Consider the following 27,827-nt stretch of genomic DNA (forward strand, 5'->3'; position numbering starts at 1 on the left):
GTTGAGTATGTGACTTGCCAGAGGACCCTATAGAAGCTTCCCACTCCATAATTCCTTCACTTGGGAGCTCTGAGTCCAGCTCATCCTTTTCTACATCATATAAGCTTTTGCCCTCTGGAATGAGTTACATTATAGCTGCCTGCAAGGGGTCCCTCTCCCACCAGGAAAAAAAAAAAGCACTGTATGACCCTTGTGCAATGAATAAGGGAGGAGTGAACTTCATTGATGCTGTATTCCCATTGAATTCCAGCTCCTCTTACCTCTCAGGCTTTTCATAGGGACTGGAGTGGAAGGAGAGACAGGTAGTTGTCCAGAGGTCTTGCTCTGCTCTGGTGCCTTTCAGTAAGTCCTATGGAAGTGGCTGCCCATAATAATTCCTTGAAACTGGAATATGGGGAATTGTACTGTCAGGTCTTCAGAGTGGGCTTCAGCTAAAATACCAAGGCAACAAATAATGGTCTACTTGATATTGTGTTCTGTAACAAACAGCAGCTTTTACACGTATAGCAGTATCAGCATATTGTCACAGTGAAGATCACAGGAACGTGGGATTTCAAGATAGCTGCAGAGTAGATAGAAGCTATATTCACCTACTTCTGGAGCCAAACTGGATTTACAGCTGTATTATTGAACAATCAACCTGAATAATTAACTGAAGCCGAGCTGAATTAAAATATTATAACCAAGTACTTACAGAACAAGCCACATAAAGACTGGTAAGAAGGGCAGAGACACAGAAACAGCTGGCCCCTGCACCCATGTGCAACATCTGAGAAGGTGGAAGGATACATAGGCTGTAAAACTCCCTCCCCCCAGGAGTGTGAGGCCACAACCCACCCACGGATTCCCAACCCTGAACAACAGGGAAGAGGAGCCCACATAGCCCATATGTTGGGATCAGTAGGGGTCAGTCCACCTGGGGAAGAAGGGAGTCTGCTAGAGACTCACCTTGCCAGGACTGAGCACTCCTATTATTATAGCACCAGCCTGGAGAGTGCACTGTTTGGTCCTCCAACTACCAGTGATACCACTCTGCCATGCTCAGGTTCTGCAGAGAGGTCTGCTGGTGACCTTTGAGGCACTCTTTTTTTGGAGAAGCTTTTGGTGGACACTCAGAGAGTGATTAAACTGTGTGGCTTTGGAAGGGGATCATTTTTCCCTACCTCAAGCACTTATCCTGCATCCTCTCCCCATCTGTCGAATAGCTTGGCCTACCCTTCCACCCTCTGTGGCCCTGCCTTGCTGAGTTCCATTCTGCAGGGGTGCCAGAGTGCCACGTAGAGCTTGGACTTTTGGAGCATGTCTCCCAGGGAGGTTTTTGTCTGAGAATCAGACAGGCAGGTGCTGGGTTCTGTGGCTACATTGTGGGGAGTACAGGTTGTGTGTGTGGGGGTCACTCCTATCTCTTCTGCAAGCTCAGCCTGTGCTGTTCTCCCAATGGGATGCTTATTTGACCTAGCTTTCTGGTAGTCAGGTGCCCCTGTCTTATTGAGCTCACTCCCACAGGGTGATCAGAGCTGCTCAGAGCTGGAAACTTTAGAACGCATCTCCCTTGAAGGCTCTTGCCCAGGAAGGTGAAGAAGTACATGTTCTCCTCTTATAGGCTTGCTAGCACCACCCACATGGGAGACTGTCTGGGTCTGCCCTCCCAAATCCCAGTGGCCCCGTCCTACTAAGCTCACGTCCATGGGGGTAAGGAAGTACTGCTTGGAGCTCAAACTTTTGGAGCATGTCTCCCTCTAAAGCTTTTGTCTGGGACCAAGATGAAGTAATTACCCCACTCCTGTAGACTTGGCTGTTACCACCCCCATTGGGAGATTCTTTTGATCTGTCTTTCCAAGTCTTGCTGGCTTGACCCTGCTGAGCTTGCTCCTGCAGAGGCAATGACTGGCTGCACCCTACCTGAACCTGAAGTGCTCTTCTCTTGGGTCAGTTGGAGACTCTGACAGAGATGGAGTGATATGGCTCTGGAGTAGGGTCCACTTTCCCCTCATTGAGAGCCTGACTATGTAGACCCTAAGTAGGGGACTCACTAGCCCTGTCCCCTCAATCCCATTCATCTCACCCTATAGAGTTTGTGACCACAGAAAGGTCTGTGGTCATAGCCAGCCTGAGCCCACTCTGCATTCCTTTTTCAGAAGACTCTGCAGGAAGACCACGCAACCTTAGGGGGAGGTGGAGTAGCTGACAGGTGGAAGTAATCCTCAGGGAGATTCAGACCTTTTCTATATCTGCTCTAAACTGGAGGAAGCCAACTCTTGTACACAGATTAGCCCTTCCCATGCACACCCAGGCCAAGTAGACTCAACCACAACAGTGAATAGCATGGTAGCTCCAGACAGGTAGCCCAAGGCTGGTTACACACAATGTCTGAAATTGCCCTGTACCTGAACTTCACCCAAGTGGACCTAGAACCCATATAACTAGTGGTGGGCTTCCGACCACAGTAGAGTTCAACTCAACTAACCTCATAAGCAACACATCAAAAGGGGGGGTTCCAGCAGACACCAGACCTGCTGGAAACAACTCCACCTCAGGGGGCAGCCCCTGCACAGTGACACATACACAGTGACTGGGGTTTATCTTTATAGTCAGCCAGCTTAAAGGGTCAGCTCCAGCCATGAAAGGTCCAACAGCTTTCAAGACTTGACTACAACAGGAGGGTGCACATAACCTACATGAAATATTCCTGATCACTGAGCTTAGGTCATCTGGAAGATTGTGTCACTGAACCCAATAAAACACCTATATCATAAAGTTATTACAACAAGTTTGGGAGTCACTGAAGATCTACTTAATACACAAAGACAAATGAGGAGACAAAGAAATGTACCTCAAATGAAAGAACAAGAGATATGCCAAGAAAAAGAATTAAATAAAATGAAAGCAACCAAGATACCAGATACAGAGTTTAAAACAGTGGTTATAAGGTCGCTCAAAGACCTTAGAGGACGAATGGCTGATCTCAGTGAGAACTTAAATAAAGAGATATTAAGCAGTAGAAAGGACATAGGAACCATAAAAAAAAGAACCAGTCATAAATGAATTCTATAATATCTGAAATGAAAAAGGAATTTACAGCAGGTTAGATGAAGCAGAGACTGAATCAGTGATTTAGAGGACAAGATAACAGTAAGCACTCAAGCAGAGCATCAAAAAGAAAAGGGAATTTAAAAAATGATGAAAGTATAAGGGATCTCTGGGACTACATCAGTTGTAACAATATCTAAATCATAAGGGTACCAGAAAAAGAAGAGAGTGAGCAAGGGATCAAGAATCTGTTAGAAAAAAATAATGACTGAAAAGTTCCCTAACCTGGTGGAGGAAAAAGTCACATAAGTTCAGAAAGTACAGAGAGTCCTCACCAAGATGAACCCCAAATGGCCCACACAAACACACCTCATAATTAAAATGCCAAAGGTTAAAGACAAAGAAAGAATCTTAGAAGCAGCAAGAGAAAAGCAATTAGTTGCCTATAAAGGAACTTCCATAAGGTTGTTAGCTGATTTTTCAACAGAAACACTTCAGGCCTGAAGGGATTGGCCTGAAATAGTCAAAGTGATGAAAAGCAAGGACCTGCAACCAAGACTAGTCTATTCAGCAAAGCAATCATTTAAAATTGAAGGTGAAATAAAGAGCTTCTCAGAAACAAAACAAAACAAAACAAAACACCTAAAGGAGTTTGTTACCACTGAACCAGTGTTGCATGAAATGTTAAAGGGCCTGCTTTAAGAAATAGAAGAAAAAAATATATAGAGAAGAACATAGGTATAAAGAATAAAATGGCAATAACTACTTAGCAATAATAATCTTAAATGTAAATGGATTAAATTCTCCAATCAAAAGACATAGGGTAGCTGAATGGATAAGAAAATATGACCCATATATATGCTGTCTTCAAGAGATCCACCTCAGAACAAGAGATATACACAGATTGGAAGTGAAGGGACAGAAAAAATATTCCATGTAAATGGAAACAAAGAAACAAATTTAAAAAACTGGTGTAGGAATACTAATATAAGACAAAATATACTTCAAAACAAAGTCCATAATAAGAGACAAAGGTCACTACATAATACTAAAGGGATCGATCCAACAATAGGATACAACCATTGTAGACATATTTGCACTCAACACAGGAGCACCTAAATATATAAAGAAAATCTGGATGGACATTAAGGGAGAGATCGACAGTAATACAACCATAGTGGGGGATTTTAACAGCCTACTGGCATCAGTAGATATATATCCAGACAAAAAATCAACAAGGAAACAGAGACCTTAAATGACACACTGGATCACGTGAATTTAATTGATATTCTCAGAAAATGTTATTCCAAAGCAGCAGAATATATACTCTTCTCAAGTGCACATGGAACATTCTTGAAGATAGACCACATGTTAGGATACAAAATAAATCCTCTTAAATTTAAGAAGATTGATATCATATCAAGCATCTTCTCTGACTAAAACTAGAAATCAAATACAATAAAAAATGGAAAACATTCAAACATGTGAAGGCTAAATAACATGTTATTAAACAATGAATGGGTTAGCAATGAAATGAAAAATGAAATCTAAGGTCACCCAGAGACAAATAAAAATGAGCACAAAACAACCAAAAATTTATGGGACACAGCAAAGGTAGTCCTGAGAGGGAAGTTCACAGTATTACAGGCCTACTTCAAGAAGAAAGAAAAATCTCAAGTACACAATCTATACATAAAAGAACTAGAAAAAGAACTACAAACAAAGCACAAAGCACATAAGTAGAAGGAAGGTAATAATAGAAATTAGAGAAGAAATAAATGATATAGAGATAAAAAAGCAAATGATTAATGAAACCAAGAGCTAGTTCTTAAAAAAGATAAAAAGGTTGAAAAACTTTTAACCAGACTCATCAAGAAAGAAGAGAGAAGACCCAAATAAATAAAATGAGAAATGAAACAGGAGAAGTAGCAACTGACACCACAGAAATACAAAGGATTGTAAGAAAATACTATGAACAGCTATATGCCAACAAATTGAACAACCTGGGTGAAATGGATAAATTCCTAGAAACATACAGTCTTCCAAAACTGAATCAGGAATAATTAGAAAATTTGAGTAGACCATTTACAACTAATAAAATTGAAGCAGTAATCAAAAAACTCCCAGCAAACAAATGTCCCAGCCCAGATGGCTTTATAGGTGAATTTTACAAAACAGTCAAAGAGTTGACACCTATCCTTCTCAAATTATTCCAAAAAATTCAAGAGGAGGGAAGCCTTCCAAGCTCATTTTATGAAGTCAGTTTTTTATTATTCAGTATCATCTGAAAGCAGATGATACTATCATCTGTAGTATTATCACCTGTAAGAAAAAATTATAGGACTAAATCCCTGATAAATACAGATGCTAAAATCCTCAACAAAATATCAGCACATCAAAATTAGCAATACATTAAAAAGATTATACACAATGATTAATTGGGATTTATTCTGGGGATAAAGGGTGGTACAATGTTTGCAAATCAATAAATGTGACACATTACATAAACAAAATGAAGGATAAAAATCACATAATCATATGAATAGATGCAGAAAAAGCGTGTGATAAAATCCAGAACCAATTTTTAAAAAATAGCTCTCAGCCAAGTGGGAATAGAGGGATCATACATCCACATAATAAAGGCTATATATTATAAACCTACAGCCAATATCATATTCAGTGGGCAAAACAGGGATGTCCACTTTCACCACTCTTATTCAACACAGCACTGGAAGTTTTAGCCACAGTAATCAGACAAGAAAATACAGGCATCCAAATTGGAAAGGAGGAAGTAAAACAATCATTATTCGCAATTGACATGATATTGCAAACAGAAAACCCTAAAGACTCCACCTAAAAACTGCTGGATCTAATAAGCAGATTCAACAAAGTAGCAGGATAGAACATTAATATTTAGAAATCTGTGGCATTTTAATACAGCAATGAACTATCAAAAAGAGAAATTAAGAAAACAATCCCATTTACTATTGTAACAATAGAGAAAAAGGTACCTAGAAATAATTTTAACCAAGGTAATAAAAGATCTGTACTCGAATGTTATAAGATACTGAAGAAAGAATTGGAGGAAGATACAAATAAGTGGAAGCATATACTATGTTCATGGATAGGAAAAATCAACATCGTTGTTGTTGATTTTTGTCTATACTACCCAAAGGGATCTACAGATTCAAAGTCAATTCTTATTACCAATGACATATCTAGAACAAATATTCATAAAGTTTTTATAAAATCACAAAAGACCTGAAATAGTCTTTTTAAAAAAAGACCAAAAAGTTGGAGGCCAAAAGTTATCACACTACCTGATATGAAACAATACTACAAGGCCATAGTAATCAAAACAGCATAGTATTGACACAGAACAGGCATACAGATCAATGGAACGGAACAGAGAGCACAGGCATAAACCCATGCCTTTATGGTCAATTAATATTTGACATAGGAAGCAAGAATATAAAATGGGTAAAGATAGTCTCTTTAACAAATGGTGTTTGGAAAATTTGACTGATACATACAAAAAAATATGAAACTAGACCACTAATTTACACCATACACAAGATTAAATTCAAAATGGATTAAAGACTTAAATGTAAATCATAAAACCAAAAAGGTCTAGAAGAAAACATAGGCAGTAGAATCTCAGACATTTCTCATAGCAATATCTTTGCTGATATATCTCCTTGGCCAAGGGAAATAAAGGAAAAAATAATCAAATGGGACTATATCAAACTAAAAGTTTTGCACGGCAAAAAAAACCATCAGCAAAATGAAAAGGGTACCCATTGAATGGGAGAATGTACTTGTCAATGATACATCTGATAAAGGGTTAATTTCTAAAATATATAATGAAAATATGCAACTTAACACCAAGAAGTCAAACAGCCTAATTAAAAAATGGACAAAGGACCTGAATAGACAGTTCTCCAAAGAGGACATACAGATGGCCAATAAACATATGAAAAGATGCTCAAGATCACAAATCATCAGAGAGATGCCAGTTAAAATCCAATTAAAATGAGATATCAACTCATACTTGTCAGAATGACTATCATCAATAAATTAACAAATAGTAAGTGTTGGTGGGGATGCAGAGAAAAGGGAACCCCCGTGTACTGTTGGTGGGAATGCAGAATGGTGCAGCTGCTATGGAAATCAGTACAGAGATTTCTCAAGATTTTAAAAATAGAGCTGCCCTTTGACCAGTGATCCCACTTCTACAAATATATCCTAAGAATTCCAAAACACCAATTCAAAAAAATATGTGCACCCCTAATTTCATTATAGCATTAGCTACATTAGTCAAGATCTGGAAACAGCCCATGTGCCCACCAGTACATAAGTGGATCAAAACACCATGGTACATTTACATGATGGAATACTACATAGCCATAAAAAAGAAGGAAACCTTATCTTTTGTGACAGCATGTATGGACCTGGAGATTATTATGCTAAGTAAAGTAAGTGAGTCAGAGAAAGACAAATACCATGTGATCTCACTTGTATGTTAGATCTAATGAACAAAACATGCTGATGAAGAGAATAGAAACAAAGGCATGTTTAAATGGAACAGACAGCTGTCAGAGGGCAAAGGGTTGGGGGCCTGGATGAAAGAAGGTGAAGGGATTAAGCAAATCTATATCTATATCTATATCTATATCTATATCTATATCTATATCTATATCTATATCTATATCTATATCTATCTATATCACATAGACACAGATACTAGTGTGGTGATAGCCAAAGGGAAAGAGGGTAGGGATAGGTAGAGTTGGGCAGATGATGTTTTATTGAGATGTACACTTGAAATCTGTAGGGTTTTCTGAATCATTGTCATCCCAATAAATTCAATTAATAAAAGAAATGAATAAGAACTGGTGTTCTTCAGGTTTAATTTTTGACTCACCTTAAAAAATTTTGTTTTCCTCGATTTAATGATTTGAGACACAATTTAGAAATAAGTAAGCTCTTTCTTTTTTTTAACTATCTTATAAAAAAAAACCCACACATATTCTGTTCTTGGCTAGCCATGTTAGCTGATCAATAATATTTCTCAAGAAAATAGGAAACAGATAGGAAATTTAAGAACTTTTTATTCTAAAGTACTGTCAATTAATAAGGCCAGCTTTCTTTTCCCTACAATTTCTCTACAACTGGATTAAAAATTCCTCAAATGTCTGGAGCCATTTCTTATCTGTCTGTGCATTTCTGGTAGCTAACACAATGCCTGACACCTTAGAGTTGTTCAAAAATAATCTTTTCCTGGGTTACATTTCTTTTTGCACTGTTCACAGTGCCTAGCACAATGTTGTATATATAAGTGCTGAACAGTTTTATTATTGTTGAAATACTGTATAGTTCCTTTGCCTCATTTTTCAGGTTGCTTAAAGAAAGAAAGGGTTCATTTAGAGAATGTGCCATTTAGTTTGAACCACATTTCTCAAAACTTTGCTTTCTTTGCACTAATGCCAGAACATTATCATGGGAAGAGTCCTGAATAGGGCTCAGAAAATGATCTTCACACCTCAGTCCCTTTTAAAGACCCCTTGGATGCCAGTGTTTCTGCCTAGGCAGCCATCAGAACATTTATTTTTATTAACTTTTCTGCGCATGCTCCTTTCTTTGTTTAGCAGGCTTCTCCAGCCCCTCTCCCTGCCCCCCTCTCCTCAGCCGTGCAGCACTCCCAGGTGGGGTTCTGCCTGGTCAGGAGTCAGGCTCAGGGCTTCAGCTCAACTCATAAATGTGGAAATAACAAAATGTGTTCCCTGAAGCTTTGCAGCATTGTCAGGAAATGGGCTGCTTGCATGCTGCACTTCCATGGATCTGGAAATTCTGCTGAGTTTGGGTTGACTCCAGAAAAAAAGTTTAAAAGTGTTCAGGGAAGAGAGGAATTAAAGCAGGCCATTAGTTGGAGACACCAGCGCTCCTGCTGAGTCTGTGTCTTGGCTGGCTACTTGGCAGGGAGCAATGCTGGAGCGGGTGTTGTGTACTGTGGCGGCAAAGTTTGCTTTTGTAAGGATCGGGGCTTTGCAGAAACTTTCCTTCCCACATTTTTCATATCTCAGAAATCTGCGTGGCATCCTTGGGAAGGAGTGGGGGATAGCAATTGTTTTCGGCTGGAAGAAAACAAGGTGCTGAGGTCTTAGACTCAGAACTCCTCAAGGATGATTATTGTATCTTAACCATCTTAGCACCCTCCCTGGCCTAGGCCCTCAATATATATTGGGCAGATTAAGGGAATGGGTAAAAGTTGTTTCTGTAATGACTGAAGTCTCAAAGGCAGGACCTGAGCTCATCCTTAGATCTCACTGGGTACTCAGAGCTGTGCAAATGATCACAGGGAACAAGAATAATGGAACTCTGCACCCGTTTTCTTTGGTTGTGTTGCTGACACAACACTTTTCCTCATTATTCTATATACAGAAAGCAATGTTCTGGTATTTGCCAAGGTCTAAATTGAGTTTTCGGGTCATACAATGGATCTATTGTATTAACAAGGTAGAGTTTTGGTTGGAGGAACCTAAACTTTAGTTGTTTTCCTTCTTTGTGGTGTTTTCTCTGTGCTCCTGGGCCATCAGAGCAGTGAAATTCAGAATCTTAGGGCAGTGGTCAGGGGACCTGGTGGCCTCTAGTCCTTTCCCCTAATTTAGGACATAAGATTATAAGATGAAAACGCATCATAGCTTCTCAGGGACCTCTCCAGGTGACTAGACAGGAATTTGACCACCAATCAAGTAAAAAGAGAAGCGACTAGGGCATTAGGCTTATTTTAAATGTATTTAATTATCTTTTCCCGTATTGCAATTTGAGGAAGACTTGGGGGTATTCTTTTCCCACTGCCCCAAGAGGCTCCACCTGTGAGAGTCTTTTGACATACAGTGCTTGAGTTCAAAGCCACTCACATGTAGGTTACCTTGGACAAGTTATTTAACCTCTCTCAGAGTTCCAGCTTCCTTAACTGGAAAGTGGGGATGATAATAGTACTTAAATCACAGGTATGTTATGAGGCTGTAAAGCTCTGAAAATAGTGCTTGTATGCTAAGATTGTGGTCATATTGCTTAATCCCCATCAATCAGACAATTTGACACAGGGGCCAAAATATATCTTTTTCAAAATAGAAAGAGTCCTGTCTGGAAGGTGAAGAACAAATGAGTTGAACTCTCAAGGTTTTCTAACAAATAATGAGCTCCTGTGAAATTTCTGATTTTAATATTTGCTACCTTCACAACTAGTTATTGAAGCATTCTTGGTTCTAATCCCCCAGAGTCTTTTTTGGAGCATAGTGTGCTAGTTCTTCATATGAATTTTAGAAGAGTTTGAGTATGTTGGTTAATGCTTTTGAAACCTTAAGATGGACGGCTCAGAATGTCTTTTCAAGGATATACTTCTATGCACTTCTTCCATTTTGAGCACCAGTTTGAAATTGAAGCTGAGATTTAACTGTAAAATCAGTGAATGGTTAGGAGTCTTCTGAGTAAATTCTTGCAATGTAAGTACTTCATTACTTGTCCCTAGATTATTGAAGGATAAAAAGGTGGGGGGAGATGGCTTAGATCACCTATGCAAAGCTATTTTCTATGAACACTGCTATCCCAAAGCACAACAGGAAACTTATTGAAAACCTAGCAGGTTGGAGAAAAACAGTAGCTAGCTCAACAAAGAGTGTCAGGAGAAGATAGGAAAAGAATGAGGAAGGCACAAAGTTGCCCCAAAAGTACTGAACATAGCTCCCTGTAAGGAAAACTTTTTGTAGAATCATGCCTAGAAATGTCTAGAACTCTTTAGGAGGAAGTTCATGTACATGCACACATGCCCACATGTCCACATGCATACACATACATGCACATACACATCTGGCACTGGAGTTGCAGATGACCTAACTCGACATTAACCTTGGCATAGTTACAAAAGTAATATTTTTACCAGGATGAACTGTTGAACAGTTTCTCCAATGTATTAGTCATGTTTTAACTTTAGACATACAGGTTTTCTTTCTTTTAAACTCATTTTAATGTACACGATTTTCTGGTTTGTTCTAAAAAGGAATATTATCATTTCTGAATGCCAGAGTTATTCAGGTACTCATAAAAGCAATCAAGTACCATCTATATCAAGGAACAATACTTAGTAAAATAGGTGGACCTACCTTTTATGAGTTCCATTGAATCACCAGACCTGGGAAATCACAAAATTACTTATAGAAACAGAAATAGAAAACAATGGTGAAGTCAGTATATTGCTTTGGACAGGTAATAATTTATTCTGCCAAATCTACACTTTACTGAATATAATAACTACTCTTTTATCCTTACTTTATTAGAATTCCTTTTGAAGACCTGCAAATAATTTTCTATCTGCCCATAGAATTGAGCAAATAATGAATAATGATGACTTTTGTGGGCCTATTATGCCAGGCATTATACTTAGTGGTTTAACTACAGTATTAAAGCAGTAGTTCTCAAAACAGGTGCCCTGAAAGCACGAGCATCCCCTGGGAACTTATAAGGAACTGAAATTCTCAGGTCTAACTCCAGATCCTAAATCAGAAACTCTGGGGATGGGATCTAGTAGTCAATCTGCATTTTAATAAACCCTCCAGGTGAGTTTGACACATGCGGAAGTTTGAGAACTAGTGAGTGAGTTACAGTGACCAACTGCTGCCTAATAGATAACTACTCTATCTGCTAACTAGAGTAAGGTCAGTTCACTATAACAGAGAGTTTAACAAGCTAAATCTTGCTAAAACTGATGAGGAAGGATTGTCACACTCATTTTGAAGCTGAAAATATTAAGACTTAAAGAGGTTAAATTCACACAGTTGGGATTGCATTCCCAGCCAATGTGTCTTCAAAGCTTATGTTTTCTTTTTTCCACCAACCTATGGAAGGAATAGCTGCAGCCCTTCACTGCAGACAAATTTGTTTTAAACTGGTTTCCAATGAGTTTAGGTCTGGGGTAATCAAGATCAAAAACTAAATATACTATTTGATTTCAATCCAGATAATATGTTTCTTTCATTAATTTGCCTTATGAACATAGCAAATGACTTAGAATATTACTTTTCTCATTTGAAACAGGATAATAATGGTGCATTTCATTGTATGTCTGGTGAAAACCAAGGAGATGATTTCCAAGGGACTTGGAACTCCTCAAGTAGTACTATGGTATTTAGTTGTACTTTACTAAACACATAACAACCTGAGAAGTTCTATGAAAATGAAATTTCCTCAATGAGGCATACTTTGAATATAGCATAGAAATCTCAATATAAAATATTACAACCCCTTAATTGGAGTACAAATAACATTATTGTGATGCAAACCATATCCTCTAATACAGTATGTTTGCCAAGGAGCAATACAAGTCTCTGGAAATCATGTATTATAGAACAATTGCTTTGGTGGGAAAGATGGGATTGGGGATTATACATTTCATAGGCACAATAACAAAGTTATTATTATTAGTTTTGGTCCAGGAATATCAATAGCAATGGTGTTTTATTGCTGTAACTGTATAGCTGTAACTCCTTAGCATTACTAAGTTTATACAACATTTGATTACACTGAGTTTGTCTTAAAAATAATAGCCCTCATTTTCCAACATAATCGACACTATTATTAATACAGACTTTCTTTTATATGGGATGGGTCAAAAGTAGATTTACAGTTTTACAAATGGAAAACAATATAATAATTAATAAGTAATAGTACAAGAATAAATTCTGTGTTAACTGTAAACCTACTTTTACCCCACCCTGTGTATTTTATGTCAACTTTAAAAAAAATCTTCACCCAAGTATATGTTTATTGATTTTAGAGAGAGAGAAAGGGGGAGAATGAGAGGGAGAGAAACATTAATCAGTTGCCTTCTGCACGTACCCTGACCAGGGATCAAATGTGCAGTCTAGATATGTGCCCTGACTGGGGATCAAACCCACAACCTTTTGGTGTATGGGGCAATGCTCGAACCAGCTGAGCCACCCAGCCAGGGAACAACTTTTTTCTTTTTTTCTTTCTTTCTTTTTTCCTTTTTACCTTTTATTACACACAAAACCCACAAAGTTCATCAAACAGAACACTAAGGTATATGTGTGATTTTTTTCCTACCCTAATGTTAGTTCCCAAGAGAAAGTCATTTCAAACAATTTTGTTACCTTTTTAAACATTTGGATTAAAACCAGGTAGGTAGATGAAAACTTGTATTTCCTGAAATAAATTTAAAAGCATATTTATGATTAGAATCTGTGTTGTTAAAATGTGACACACTTGTGTTTTAAGGCTTATCATTATATATAAAGACAGCTTTGGGGGTTTTTAGAAGTACAGAAAGTGAAAATGTGAATTTAGATTTCCTGAAGTTCTCTGACTGAAGCAGCTTAGCTTTGAGCAATTTCAAAGAGAAGGCACTTGCAAAAGGCACAGAGGAGGGAGACATTGGAGGACAGGAGCTGTGCCCCAGATGCCTACCAAGGCTGTGAGGATGATGCATGATGTGGACCAGGTGAAAGGCGTGGAGTGCAGTGGGCGCTGCAGGAAAGCCAAGAGAACTTACACCCGAAACAAGGGGACTTTGCATCCTACCCCGGCTGATTGTTGCCATGTGGGAATGCCAGAAAAGTATTGCCAGATATTTACTTTTTCAAGAGGAGCTAGAAATGTGAATTTCTATTTAAAACCTCTCAATTTTCAAATGTTCATTCAAAAGCTGTTACAGCAATGTGGTTTCTAACACACAAACCAAACAAAGTTCATCTGTGGGCTGGGTTTGAAGCATGGACTGCTATTTGTACTTGAGAAATAGAGGTGATGTGTGCGTGTTTGTATAGGAAAGATAGGGTAGTCATTGTAGTGAGGTTATATTTATTGCATCAATTCAACGTTTGTGCGTAGCTTCAGGTAACTGGAAGCACATTTGACGTGGCCTTGAGCACCACTGTTATTTTAGGAAGAACGGGCACATCTAAATTCCAACTCAACTCTCATGATATATTCTCATGGAGTCACGAAAGAGGTGAATTAGGCCATTCTTCATTATTTTGGCTGACTAATTAGGGTCATTTCTGTTGCCAGCACATAACCACAAATGTATCCCTCAAGCTTAACTGAAGTTTAATATATTTAAATTGGTTTCGAGTCATGTTAGTAACATGAGGAGCTGTAGGTGCAACCACAGCTGTATTTGTAATTGAATTGTCCAGTAGACATCCTTGGGGCATGACTTCACCGTAAGAAGTGAATGTAGGGACAAAGTTCCCTTTTAATTTTCCCTCTGCTGGGGAAACCTACATAATTCAGTCATGGCAGTGTTCTGCTCTTTGTGGTTGGTGTGGTTCCTTTTGCTCATAAAAATAAAAACCATCTCACATCCTCTTTCCTCGATTGTCTTGTAAATGTAAATCAAAGAGGGGAAAAAGCTATAAAACAAACACAAATACCCACTAGATAGGCTAAGAATAATGGACTGGGATTATTTCTTAACATACTTAAGTACAGTGCTTTGCATAACAGATATACCTCTCTTTAGCCAGTAGATGGATTCCTAAAAGTTACTGGTAAATCAATTTTGCAAAACAAAATCATATTTTAAATGCATTAGATGAATATGCTATTTAAAGGAAAGCTAACGTGAATCTTTTTGGAAAGCTAAAATATTCTTTTTTAGAAAATGAAATCTCAATTCGAATATATCTTTGCTTCAAGTTCATGGAGCTATTGAGTAAATTTGTTTCAACTGCAGTCCTGATCTTGTTTACTTCTCTATCACATTATACCTGCAGACCCCCACAATCTTCACAGGTAATGTGTTTGAAGTGTTGCTTTTAGATTCAACATAGATTTGCATACCCACAAAGACTTGAATCAAATCTAGAAATGCATAAAATGTTTGCAAATCAAACAAATTCACAGGCAGAGGAGAAGCTATACCCAAGGCAAGGTTCTTGGAGTGGCACAAACAATGCTGGGTTCCAGGTTACAAGTGGGATTTGTGGTCCCTTGAGTTAATAAGATGGTCCTTTGTTCCTGTTTCACATTATGTTGAAATTGACAGTTAGACCAAGAGATCATACTTATTGATACATCTGGGCTCCTGCTCCCTCATATGTTAACTTAATTCCATTCCCTAATAAACAGATATGAAGCTCAGCTCATAGTGTGATTTTGATAAAAATTCATATGCCAAACAAAGCATACATAGGTGCAGAAGATCCCAGGGTGGGATGTGGGCAAAGGAGTGTTTGCATTGTAGTCAAAAGAACTTTAAATTGAACATTAGTCATCGCCATGTTTAGAATGGCCTACCAGGTCCACCACCAGGGAGTTTTCAGTACTCTGTGGAGTCTTTATCTCTCTGAGTAGCAGTTTTTATTCTTTCCTCTGCTTGCTTCTTTTCTTTATCCCCTCTTCAAAAACAAAAAAAACAAACAAACAGAAACCCTGCTCATGCAGAGGAATTAAGGATTTTCTTCTGTTGCCTTAACACCTGCCACCCCTCAGATCTCACCCCCTGACCCAAGCACCTTAACAAGGAATTTTCCATAACAAAGAAAATTTCCTCTTTGGAAACATTCAAATAATAAAACTTTCACCTCCCCATCCAAAGAAGCAGCAGTATTCCCCCTCAAATTAACCTAAGTTGACTTGATTAAGCCTTAGAAATTATTGCTGGATGAGAGGGAGAGTCTCCCAGAACATAAGCACAGGAAGCATGATTGGCCCCCAAGGACTGGAGTGAGAACTGAAATGCAGTCAGGACCCAGGCAGCTGTCCTCTGGTCTTTTCTTGCTCTCCTCAAGGCCACTTGCATCTTGCATCACACTTTCTATTGTCTATTTGCACTTCCTCATTTCTTCAGCAGACAGGTGATTTCTGCTTCTTTATTCCCATGGCTGCCCCATAGCCCAGGTTCACATAAGCCAGTTCCAGACACTATCCCTGGTGAGATTAGGGGATAGCCTTGCCATTGGCTGGGGGTGGTGGGGTGAGAAATGGGAGTAAGATGGAGAGAGATGGAGTGGGGGTTCTCATAGGAAAAACAAGGGCTGATATGAGCTTACCTCTGAGGATGGAGAAGGGACAATTTTTTTAGATAAGGGGGCGAGCCAGGTTTATTTTCAAAATAGGAATCAAGTGAAGATTAAAATCCTAAATAATGACAATGTATTTGGGCTGCAGATCTGAATAAAACACGACATTGCTCTGAGGTATTTGGTAAAGTCTAGAGCATGAATGCATGATAGAGGCTCCTGAGAATAAAAGAAGGCTAGATGGGAGAAAAATAACCTTTATTCCTAGGCCATACAAAGGTGAAGAGTCATAAAATAAACTAAATAGAAAATAAGCCCAGAAGGCAATATGCTTTAGGGCAAAAAGGAATTGGGATGCAAACATGAATTAATTGAATTTCAGCTGTGTAAAACTGCAGGTATAACTTCTCCATCTACCAAAGACCTAGAAGATCACTGTGAAGGGGAAATGGCACAGGGTCAGAAGCCTGGAAACTCATGGGGGAAGAGCTAAGTGGAGGCAGAGAAAGCCTCAAGATGATCTCTAGCCTTTTTCTGTCATCTCTGTGTACAGCTAAAAGAGGACATAAGCATTAATTGGGGATAGAGAGACATTTTTTATAGTATCTAAGAATTTAGCAAAATAGCCAAGTTATGTATATTTTATCTCTTTAAAATAAGTGAGATTGTTCTTTTTCTGGGTAAATGGCACCAGAAGAGGCTAAGACTGCTTCACAAACTCTTACACAGGCTCCGTCCCTCCAGTCACTATCTGTTAGGTCGTATAAAATCCCTCTTTTCATAATTAGAGTCACACATCTTGAACCTCAGGTTTTGGAGACAGAAATTCACGGATCTCTCCTAGCACACTCCTTTTGTTAAATACGTTTTTTAGCAATGTTTAAAATTTCTTAACAAAGCACTTAAATTTTTACAGCCAATAGACTAGGGAACACTAAGAAAATAATGTAGCCCTCCGTTTTCTCCACCAGGGTTTCTGCCTGGCCTATTTGAGCTTGAGTGTTCTCTGGGCTCAGGTCACATGAAGACACTATCATCACCTTATTGTTCAAAGCACCTGGCCATAGAACTCAGCGTGTGAACAATTGCTGAATGACAAATGCCCTAAATGCTGGCCTGCCTTGCCTAATTATACAGCTGTCCTGGTGCACCAGGCAATTTTTCTTTCCAAGTCTCCTCCCCTTTGCCCAGATTCAAACCACATAGTAAAGAGAAGAATCCGCAGAGCTCTGCATTAGGGCTTTTAGAGCAACCACAATGCAATCAAAGTATCACGCTGCAGGAGTAGCAGAAACCATTTCTAGAGTGTGGTTGACCCATATGTTGCACTCGGGCTGTCATACAGTCAGACGCCGGTGTTGCTCACTGGGGCCACAAGCTCCTTTGCTTGCTTGTTCCAATATCTCAGTTCCTAACTTTCTCCTGCAGCTCTTTAAATGGGCAGGAGGGAGATTGTGAATCTGTAAGGTCGAAGAGCAGAGGTAGTGGTATTCACCTCTATTGTTCAAATTCAAGCCCCGAGCTCTTGGAGGTGCTATCAGGTTTGGTGAAAAAGTAGATACTGTGAGAAGAGTATAAGGAAGTATAAATCAAGAGAAAGAAACTTTTTAGAAATAAATTTAACCTATGTTGTGAAACTTCACCATTTGCTCTCATTAGGAACCACTGTAAACATCTTAGGCTAAGAGCATAATTGTAATAAGAAAAGTCCCTAAAATTGTGTGCTGCATTAAAAGGTCCCTGCAGATCAGTTATGCTATGAGGTTAAAGTTTATCACAATCTAGGGACTCTGGCCAAAACTGACCAAAAGTTAGTACACAGATTTTACATTTCTTGTACTTTCTCTGTTTACATTGACCTGTGTAATATATTGGTTCATGGCTGGCTGTTGGCACCCAGAGATTTGGTGGTAGGTGATAAGACTAATTAATATTTGCCTCCTGACATTGGTTTTAAAGTACTCCACAGATGACTTAGTATGATAGCATAAGCCATGTATTCTATATTCTTATATTTTGTTATTATCCATTACTGTATTCTGCATATAATAGAAACTTCATAAATCCTTGATAACTAGTGCATGGCAATATATTTGATTAAAGTCATGATGTCAACAGACATTATATATAATATAAATATTTATAAATCATATATAATATTTATATATAAAATATATACATATACATGATTTCCATTTAGTGAACTATTTATTTAGTATAAATTTATTAAGCTTCTACTTGTGCCAGGATTTTGCTCAGGCCTGGGAGGTATTAAGTTATAAGATATTATTTCAGTATTGAGAATCAGGATTGACAGAAATTGTGTAATACACTAATTTCAATATATATTGACCATACTATGATAGCTTATTCAGATATTAACACTTATTTAATGTTTACTATTTTGTTTTTACTTGAGTGTACCCATCAATTATGGAAAGGCACTGAGAATGGATGCTTAATTTTCTTGTGGCAATATTTTCCATCCTTTCTCCTTTCTGCTTCTCTTTATATTGATGTTATTCCATGGTTTAATCTCATGAGAGATCAAAGACTGTAAATCTGAGAGAACCACATACTTTTTTTCTTCTCCTTTTTAAAAAGTTTTTTATAGACTACATTTAGCTTCCTTAGAACTACTATTTTTCATTTCATCTCTAAGGAATTTTGATGATTCCAGTGTTCTCAGCATCCCTGGTAACTCAGTGAAGCCATATGGCTAAACTCAGGCCAATAACATGTAATCAGAATTGGGTGCTAAAGAACATCCTTTAAAGGAAATATTCACACATTCCTTGTTCCTTGCTCCTTCCCCCATTCTCCAGCCTGGAACACAGATTTGATGTGTGGAGTCTTGGCAGCCATTTTTGATCATGAGTATAAGCACAGCTTTCTAGGAATAGGAGAATAATGAGATGGAAGGAGCCAACATTTCAGTTTGGGATGCCTACCTCCTGACTTCTGCCTGTGAAGGAAGCATAAACTTTTATCTTGTTTAACTAGCCTTGTTTTCGGTTTTCTCAGCTGAATGCTAATAGATCCTTAGCATCTCCTCATTTTTGCTGACATTAATATTTAGATAACCTTTTGTGGGAAAGACCTAGAAAATTTTAAAATTTATGAAAAGTATGTTTTTCAGTACTGAGAAATGGGATATAGAGCTATTCAAATGCCAAAATTTCTACTGGATTCAATGGATGCCAAAACAAAGGATCCCTACAACCTCTCACCCAAGGTGGAATACCATCTGCAAGGGAGTTTTGTGACATTGAGAGAAATGAGAGGAAGAAATCTTGGACCTTATGGACAACTTTAGAACTTGGAGCAGCTGGGCTGGAGACAGAAGGGTGCAGAATGATGGAGAAAGCAGCATTTGAAGCCCTTTTCCCACTAACTGTCAGCACAATTAAGGTGAGAGTTTTGGGTGGCTGGATGGACTGAACAGAAGCCTCCAGAAGCACTGGTGGCAGGTATTCTGGAAAAACCATTTCCTGAGGCTGAAATGATCTTAACTGATGTAGCAGGAAACTGGATGGAGAAATCTGACCTGCATATTCATGCAGTTATATCAAAATGCCAGCTTCTACAATGACAGTAGTTACAGAGGAGCAGCTTCCTACAGGGGAACGTTTCTTCCCTTGATGTGCTGGGGAGCTGTAAGTGGGGCCTGGGAATGTCAGGGCACTGGAAGCAGAGGCCCAACAAAGACTGCAAAGGTGCTCTTCTTGGACAATCAGAGACATGGATCATTCCCGACCCTGGAAGGAAGCTGCCCCACAGCTGGTCTAACCTTGAAACAGCAGCTTTGCTAGGTCTGGAGAAGAAATCCTCTGGGTTGAAACATCCCACCAGTATTTCCAAATCTAGTATCTGTTTCTATGTCCTTCAAGCTCATTACCTGGAAATCTCAAAGGTATCCTCTAACTTAAAGCCAAGAAGAATCTCTCACCCTGTTTCTGAAGGAAATACTAGTCCTTAACAGACTTGTTACTGTTTCATTGTGAGAAACTAGGGAAAAGAAGGATCCTGTAATTTTGAAGCATAAAGAAATGAACGTATAGTTAAATAATCTAAAGAGAGAACATGTTCCAAGTGTGTTCCTTTAAGCTTTTCTTTATTTTAAATTTATATCTTTATCAAAGTAATATGTTTTGTAGTCAGTTACATTTAAAAAGTCAGCTGAGAGACTAATAGTGCCAGTCACCTTTTCCTCATCGCCTGGATTCATTCTTCTAAGGCAATCACTTGTAACTAGTAGCTACCCTCAAATTTTGCACATTCTGCTGCTCATTTTTTAGGTTTTGATATTATTATTTTCTATTAGAGAAAATGGGTTCTTTCTCCCACACCACTCATTAAAATTGTATCAACACATTGTTAACCAGTATTTTCATTATTATGATTATGTAAATAACATTCACACTTGAGCTACTTTTGTGCCATTTCCTTTCTTATATAACTTTTTGCTTTGGCTGGAGTTAATAATAGCCTCCTTTCTGTTTGCTTGGTTTCTGTGTATCTATAACTGCTTTAACTGCTAAAGTCTCCAATTTAAAACTAAATCTCCTAAGTATAGTCAAAGGCTTTGGCATATAGTTCCTGGGCACTGCAGTCTCTTGACCCCATCCAGGCCTCTTACATGTTGCCACCCTGAAATTGCCCTTTACCATTTTTCTAGACTTCACTTAGCCTTTCTTTGAATGGGGCCTCCAGTTGTCTGATTTCCATGTTTCCCTCATTCATGGTTTACTTTTTTGTTTCGATGGAGTCCATCCAAAACTGGAAAACAGGAGCATTAGAGGAATATTTTTTGAGAATTTGACTACCTGAGACTATCCTTATTCTACTCTGACATTTGACTTATCATTTGGCTGGAGGGTTCTGACTTGGAACTAAATTGCCAACAGAATTTGAAAGACCTCTGTATGTCCTCCTTGGAGAAGTGTCTGTTCAAGTCCTTTGCCCATTTTTTAAAGATTTTATTTTATTTATTTTTAGAGAGGGAAGGGAGGGAGAAAGAGAGAGAGAAACATCAATGTGGGGTTGCTGGGGGTCATGGCCTGCAACCCAGGCATATACCCTGACTGGGAATCAAACCTGCGATACTTTGGTTTGCAGCCCGCGCTCAATCCACTGAGCTACGCCAGCCAGGGCTCTTTGCCCATTTTTTAATTGGGTTGCTTGTCTTCTTAGAGTGGAGTTGTGTAAGTTCTTTATATATTTTGGAGATTAAACCCTTGTCTGAGGTATCATTGGCAAATATGTTTTCCCATACAGTTGGTTCTCTTTTTACTTTAATACTATTTTCTTTAGCTGTGCAGAAACTTTTTATTTTGATGAGATCCCATTTGTTTATTCTTTCCTTTATGTCCCTTGCTCTGGGGGATGTATCAGTAAAAATGTTGCTGCATGAAATATTTTAGATTTTCCTGCCTATGTTTCCTCTAGAACTTCAATGGTGACATGGCTTATATTTAAGTCTTTTGTCCACCTTGAATTTATTTTTGTGTATGGTGTAAGTTGGTGCTCAAGTTTCATTTTTTTTTTTGCACCTAGCTGTCTAGTTTTCCCAACACCATTTGTTGAAGAGACTGTTTTTACTCCATTTTATGTTGCTGCCCCCCTTTGTCAAATATTAATTGACCGTAGAGACTTGGGCTTATTTCTGGGCTCTCTGTTCTGTTCCGCTGGTCCATGTGCCTGTTTTTATGCCACTACCAGCCTGTTTTGATTACAGTGAAACACATGAAAAGATGCTCAATATCACTAGCTATCAGAGAGACACAAATTAAAATCACAATGAGATACCACTTTACACCAGTCAGAATGGCCATCATAAACAAAGCAACAAACAACAAGTGTTGGAGAGGTTGTGGAGAAAAGGGGATCCTAGTGCACTGTTGGTGGGACTGCTGACTGGTACAATCACTATGGAAAACAATAAGGAATTTTCTAAGAAAACTAAAAATTGATCTGCCTTTTGACCCAGCAATTCCACTGCTAGGATTATATCCTAAGAACCCTGAAACACCAATCCAAAAGAACCTATGCAGCCCAATGTTCATAGCAGCACAATTTACAATAGCCAAGTGTTGGAAGCAACGTAGGTGCCCATCAGTAAATGAACGGATCAAAAAACTATGGTACATTTACAAAATGGAATTCTATGCAGCAGAAAGAAGGAAGGAGCTCTTACCCTTTGCAACAGCATGGATGCAGCTGGAAAGTATTATGCTAAGTGAAATAAGCCAGGCAGTGAAAGACAAATACCATATGATCTCACCTTTAACAGGAACCTGAAGAACAAAACAAACAAACAAGCAAAATATAACCAAAGACACTGAAATAAAGAACAGGCTGACAGTGACCAAAGGAGAGAGGGGAGGGAATTTCAGGGGGATTTCAGGGAAAAAGGGAAGGGTTTACAGGAACAAGTATAAAGGACACATGGATAAAAACTAGGGATGGGTGGAAATGGGAGGGAGGAGGGAAGGGGTGGATGGGTGGGTTGGGATGGGATGGGAGTAAAAGATAGAAAATTGCACTGCAACAACAATTAAAATAAATTAAAAAAAATTTGAAAAACATTGCCTCTTTATCACTTAGCTTCCCATGTTGTTAAGTCAAATGTCATTCTCATTCTCTATCCTTCCGAAGTGTCCTGTTATTTTTCTTTGGGGATCTTGGGGCTCTTCTCCTTATCCATAGTATTCTGAAATTTCATGATGATATTCCTTGTAGTGGGCATATTTATTATGCCGGGCACTTGGACCTTTGTAAGCTGGAAACCCATTTTCTTTAGATATGGCAAATTTTATTGTATTATTTTCTTGATAATTTCTTGTTCTTCATCATTTTAAAGTTTTCTTCTTTCTGCAATTTCTGTTACTTTGATGTTGGATCTCTGAGACCACTTCTATGATTTTAATAATTTTTTTCCCTCTGATTTCCATCTTTTCTCATTTGCTTATTTTACTTTCTGAAGATTTCCTCATTTACCTTTCCTTCTTTACATAACACTTTAAAAATTGTTCTCTGAAAGTTTCTTTTAAAAATGCTAGCATGTGGTTATTTCATGATGCAAACCCTTCTTGAATTACTTTGAGACAATGAACACTTGGAGAATTTTTCTTTCTGCTTGTTGCTTGCCTTCATTTCCTCCAGGAGCATTTTATGTGTTTATTTTGCCTTGTCTCCCTGTTAGAGACTTTCCTCAAATGTGTGGTGAACATTGGCTCTATGTCTATATTTAAAATGAAGAGTGCAATTACTATGCGCAGGTATAGGGCCTGTCCACTGGTGGCTCTGACTGCCATTGTCTGAAAGTCTTTGGGGGAACCATTTCTAAACAGAAAGTCTCTAAGCTCTTGCCTAGGTATTGGGGATCTCACAGCTCAATATGTATTGTTCACTTAGATCCCCATTCCCATTTTAAGAATGATACCTCACCTTCACTCGCAGTTATGCCTGAGGGCTTTGACTCTGGGTTCACACTGATTTTGTCCCTCCAGAGATAGAATCTCTCCTGAGAGGGTCCTCTAGGGCAGGGTAAGGTTCTTCGCTGAACAAGTGGAGTGTCAGAAGAAATCCTTACCAAAGAATTCCAAACATTTCTCCTGTTTTTAACCTTATATTTCAATATTGTTTTTAGAAGTACCTGGAATAATCAGTTTATGATACTTTGTAGGGTTGTATGTGGTACAAATAATCTTGCTGGTTCATTTTTTTTTCCCACTGGTATTAGGTTTCAGCTTTTTGACTATACACACGTATTTACACACAACCAGGATCATACTATTTATACAGAAAAGCATATTTAAAAAAATTGAAGGGCAAGATCAGATGCATTCAGGGTGGTATGGCCATAGTCAGAGAAAGACAAATACCATATGATTTCACTCATATGTGGAATCTAATGAACAAACAGAACTAATAGGCAAAGTAGAGACAAACTCATAGATGGAGAGCAGGATGACAGCTAATGGGGGTGGGTAGGGGGTGGAGGGATTGAGCAAAGAGGAAAAAGGTCTCATGGACATGGACAACAGTGTGGTGATTGGAGGGGTGAAGTGGGTATAAGGAGACTAAACGGCAATGGAAAAAACACAATAAAAAAGAAAAAATATTAAAGGAAACAAATGTATTTTCTAAACTATTTAGTAGTCTTGAAAACATTAAAAAAACATAGGTTATATTAAATAAAACCTGTAAGATGAGGTGATAATACAATAAACGGATTTGAAACTGGCACTGGTTTGAGAGGTAAGCAGAGATTTAAAATGAGTTACGAGAAAAAAAAGAACTATTTTAAAGTAACCATTTAAGAACAAAGTTTAAAAATGCAACAGGGGTCAAAACAACACCATAGTAAATAAAATCAAGACTATAGAATATATGCTTGATAAAAAGCTCCCAGAATGCAGACATATCTGACTAAAAAAAAAAAAAGGACAAGCAGGGGAGAGGTGGAGGATATGTTGCTGATGCCCTGCCCTGGAGCCTGAGTGTCACCAAAAAGGATGCCAGACCCAATGGAAGGGATGCGGTCTTTGAAAACACTAAATAACACTTGCTCAGCTAGTGTAACTCAACAAATAGATGAATTCTGATGAATGTCAAACTTCAAGAGGAAAAAAATTCTGGCCTGCTTCTAGGCAGGAAAGACTGATCATCTACAAAAGAGAAAAAAACAAACAATGAACATCTAGCATCAGATTTTCCCTCTGCAATAAGAAATACCAGAGGAAAAAAGAAAGAAAAAGAAAACATCAGACTATGAAGTGTTTTCCTAAGAGTTTTGAGGAGAAAAAAATAGATTGTAACAAAAAATTTCCATACTGTAGCTAGGTTTCAGTCACATACAAATGTAACAGAAACACTTTATTGAATATACAAGGATTCACAAAGTATAAATTATATGCTTTAAAAAATACACACAGTTTCCTAACAATTATGGGATGAATACACACACACACTGAGTCAAGAATAGGAAACTAATGAAATGTAGAAAGATGAGACCTATTATCATAAAAATACTAATGTTAATATGTTAAGGAAACTAAAATGTTCGTAATTCTAAAAATAGGTTTGTTTTAAAATAAGAATGATTATTTGAAAGAAAGAAACTTGGCCTTACATCTTGGACTGTGTCACAAAAACTGGTAAGGAGAAGTGAAAGCTGTCATTTTCTCACTTAAGAAATTTTTCTATTTAAAGTTCATGATTAAAGAAAAATAAAGTTTTACACAGTTGAAAAATATAACAAAAAGTGGGAGGTTAATTTTTTATAAATAACCAGAGAGGAGAGAGGGAAAAATATAACATGAATAAAATATATAGAAAATATCAAGGAAGCACTGAGAAAACAGAAAGCATCAGTGACAGAAGAATAAAGCTGTAGGGAAACATGTCCTTTAATGGAAAATCATGTTTTCTTCCTACACAGCACAGCCTTCCAGGTTATCAAATTCTAGTCTTCCATTTTCCTTAATTTATTTGATAACTGTAAATTATAGGTAACTGATAGTAATGCAAATTAATTCTTGTCTATAAACTTGCAAATTCTGTACCGACCTTGTTAGTTGAACTATCTCCACAGTCCCCTCTAAAAAAGTTTGCTTTCATGTGCACATTCATTCAATATTCCTGGTCTATAAATATGTCAGTTCTTCAGATTCTCTTTGAAGATCTCTCTGATTCCCTCATCGGTTTAATAATATCTTTAATATGTGTCCATGTCTATGTTTGTATGAAGATAATAGTTGAAGTTTTTGTAACTTTTTCTTTTAGCAACTCTGATCAGTTCTGATCAGTATTAATGGGTTAAATCCTGAGCAGAAAGAAAACAAAGATATCAGAGAGAATTAAGGAGCATAATAGTTTTTGTTGTATTAAAGAAACTCAGGTAAAAATGTAAAAATGTATGGTTTGGGCAACCATATTTTAGGCAAATTCTGATATATAAAAACATGGTTATCTGTATCAATACATGACTGAGTACTCAGGATATATGTCAAGTAATAATAAATAGGACAAAGAAAGTGACTGTATTTGAAATTTCAATTTAGAATACATTTATACTAGGTTCTAAATATATCATTGAAATGGATGATGCAGAAAATGTCAGAACAGAAGAAGAAATGGTTAAATCTATTAGAAGTAAGAGTCGCTATTAGGCCTCTCCACTCTACTTCACACATGGAGCAGGCAAAATTAACAAATATAAATAAATGAGGGTCCAAGAAATATAGTTACACTACTAATTTATTGGTTATATATGGAACTTTGCATTCTATAAGTGCATAGATGACATATCATGTAGGTTTCCCTCCTTCAGAGTAAGTTTACAGTGTCAGAAAGTTTGTTGTGGCCAGAAGAATAGATCTTTAGTTTCATTTTAAAAAAAAAGAATAATGTACTCAACAGATGTCCTCATCACATCCTTAAATCTTACTATGTCCTTGACTTATATCTTGAACTCACTCAGCTTGACTCCCGTTGAAGCCTGCCTAAATGATTGATAGATTGATAAATAAATCCAAGAGGTGTTACTTTGACAAAAGTTGAAAAAGAAAATAGACAGTCCCCTAGAAAATCCAATAAAAGTAAAACAAAATAAAATGACCATGCATACATTTATTTTTGTTTTATTAAAAATAAAGAAAAATGGTGTGTACAATCATTTATGTTAAAGCACAGATTAAAAGTTATAAAATTGAAATAATCTGAAATTCAAACCAGGCTATTTTATTATATTATGTTTCATCTTGAATTAGTCAGATCCTATTCTTCCATTAAGAAAAACACTGCAGAGAAATACTTAGCAACATGGAAGATGTTCACGGGATATTAAATGGAAAAAGATGACTGCAGAGAAAATGCAGGATAATTTCATATTTGTAAGAAATATAAGTAGATATCTAAAATGTTTGAAAAATACATACCACAATATTACAAATCCTTTTTTTCTGAGAATAGAGATTAAATTTTTTTATGCTCAGCTATATGTTCTAACTTTAGACTATAAAGTCATGTGATTAAAAAGGTAAAAGTTTTGATACCTACATTAGGAAGGTCCTCTCTTTTCTCTGTGTTCCATTCTCCTTTCCCTAGGAGTTTGTCCAGGCAACTGATGATTAAGTGGCCATCAAGGGAATCCCTGGGGACACAACAGATGATCAGGCCAGAGGCATACAGCCGTCCCACACTCGTTAGTTTCTCTCTCCTGAGAATTTCAAATTGGGATTTAGAATTACCAGTCTGTTAACTGTGAGAACAATTTGTAGGTACAAAATAGACAAGGGGAGGTTAAGAATAGTATAGGAAATGGAGAAACCAAAGAACTTATATGTACGACCCATGGACATGAACTAAGTGGGGGAATGCTGGAGGAAAGGGGGATACAGAGTGGAGGGGGGATAAAAAAGAGAAAAACTGGGACAACTGTAACAGCATAATCAATAAAATATAATTGGAAAAAAAAGAATCATACAAACAGACAAATCTGGGAGCTGATAGCAGTCATGTCAGTGTAGCCATTCAGGTAAGAAATCATTTGCCTTGATCAAGCAGGAGAGTTGTTTCACAAAGAGAATAATCAACAATGACAACAATGTATACCACTTATTGTGTGCTCATTATGTGACAGGCCTTCCTCTGAGCACTCTATGTGAATGAACTCATTCATTGGCACATCAGACCTTTAAGATGGATACTATCCATGTTTCCATTTTACCTCATACACGTGAAGAAAGC

The sequence above is a fragment of the Phyllostomus hastatus genome, unplaced genomic scaffold, assembly GCF_019186645.2.
Source record: "Phyllostomus hastatus isolate PE091 unplaced genomic scaffold, TTU_PhHast_1.1 phas_contig_34, whole genome shotgun sequence".
NCBI lineage: Eukaryota > Metazoa > Chordata > Mammalia > Chiroptera > Phyllostomidae > Phyllostomus > Phyllostomus hastatus.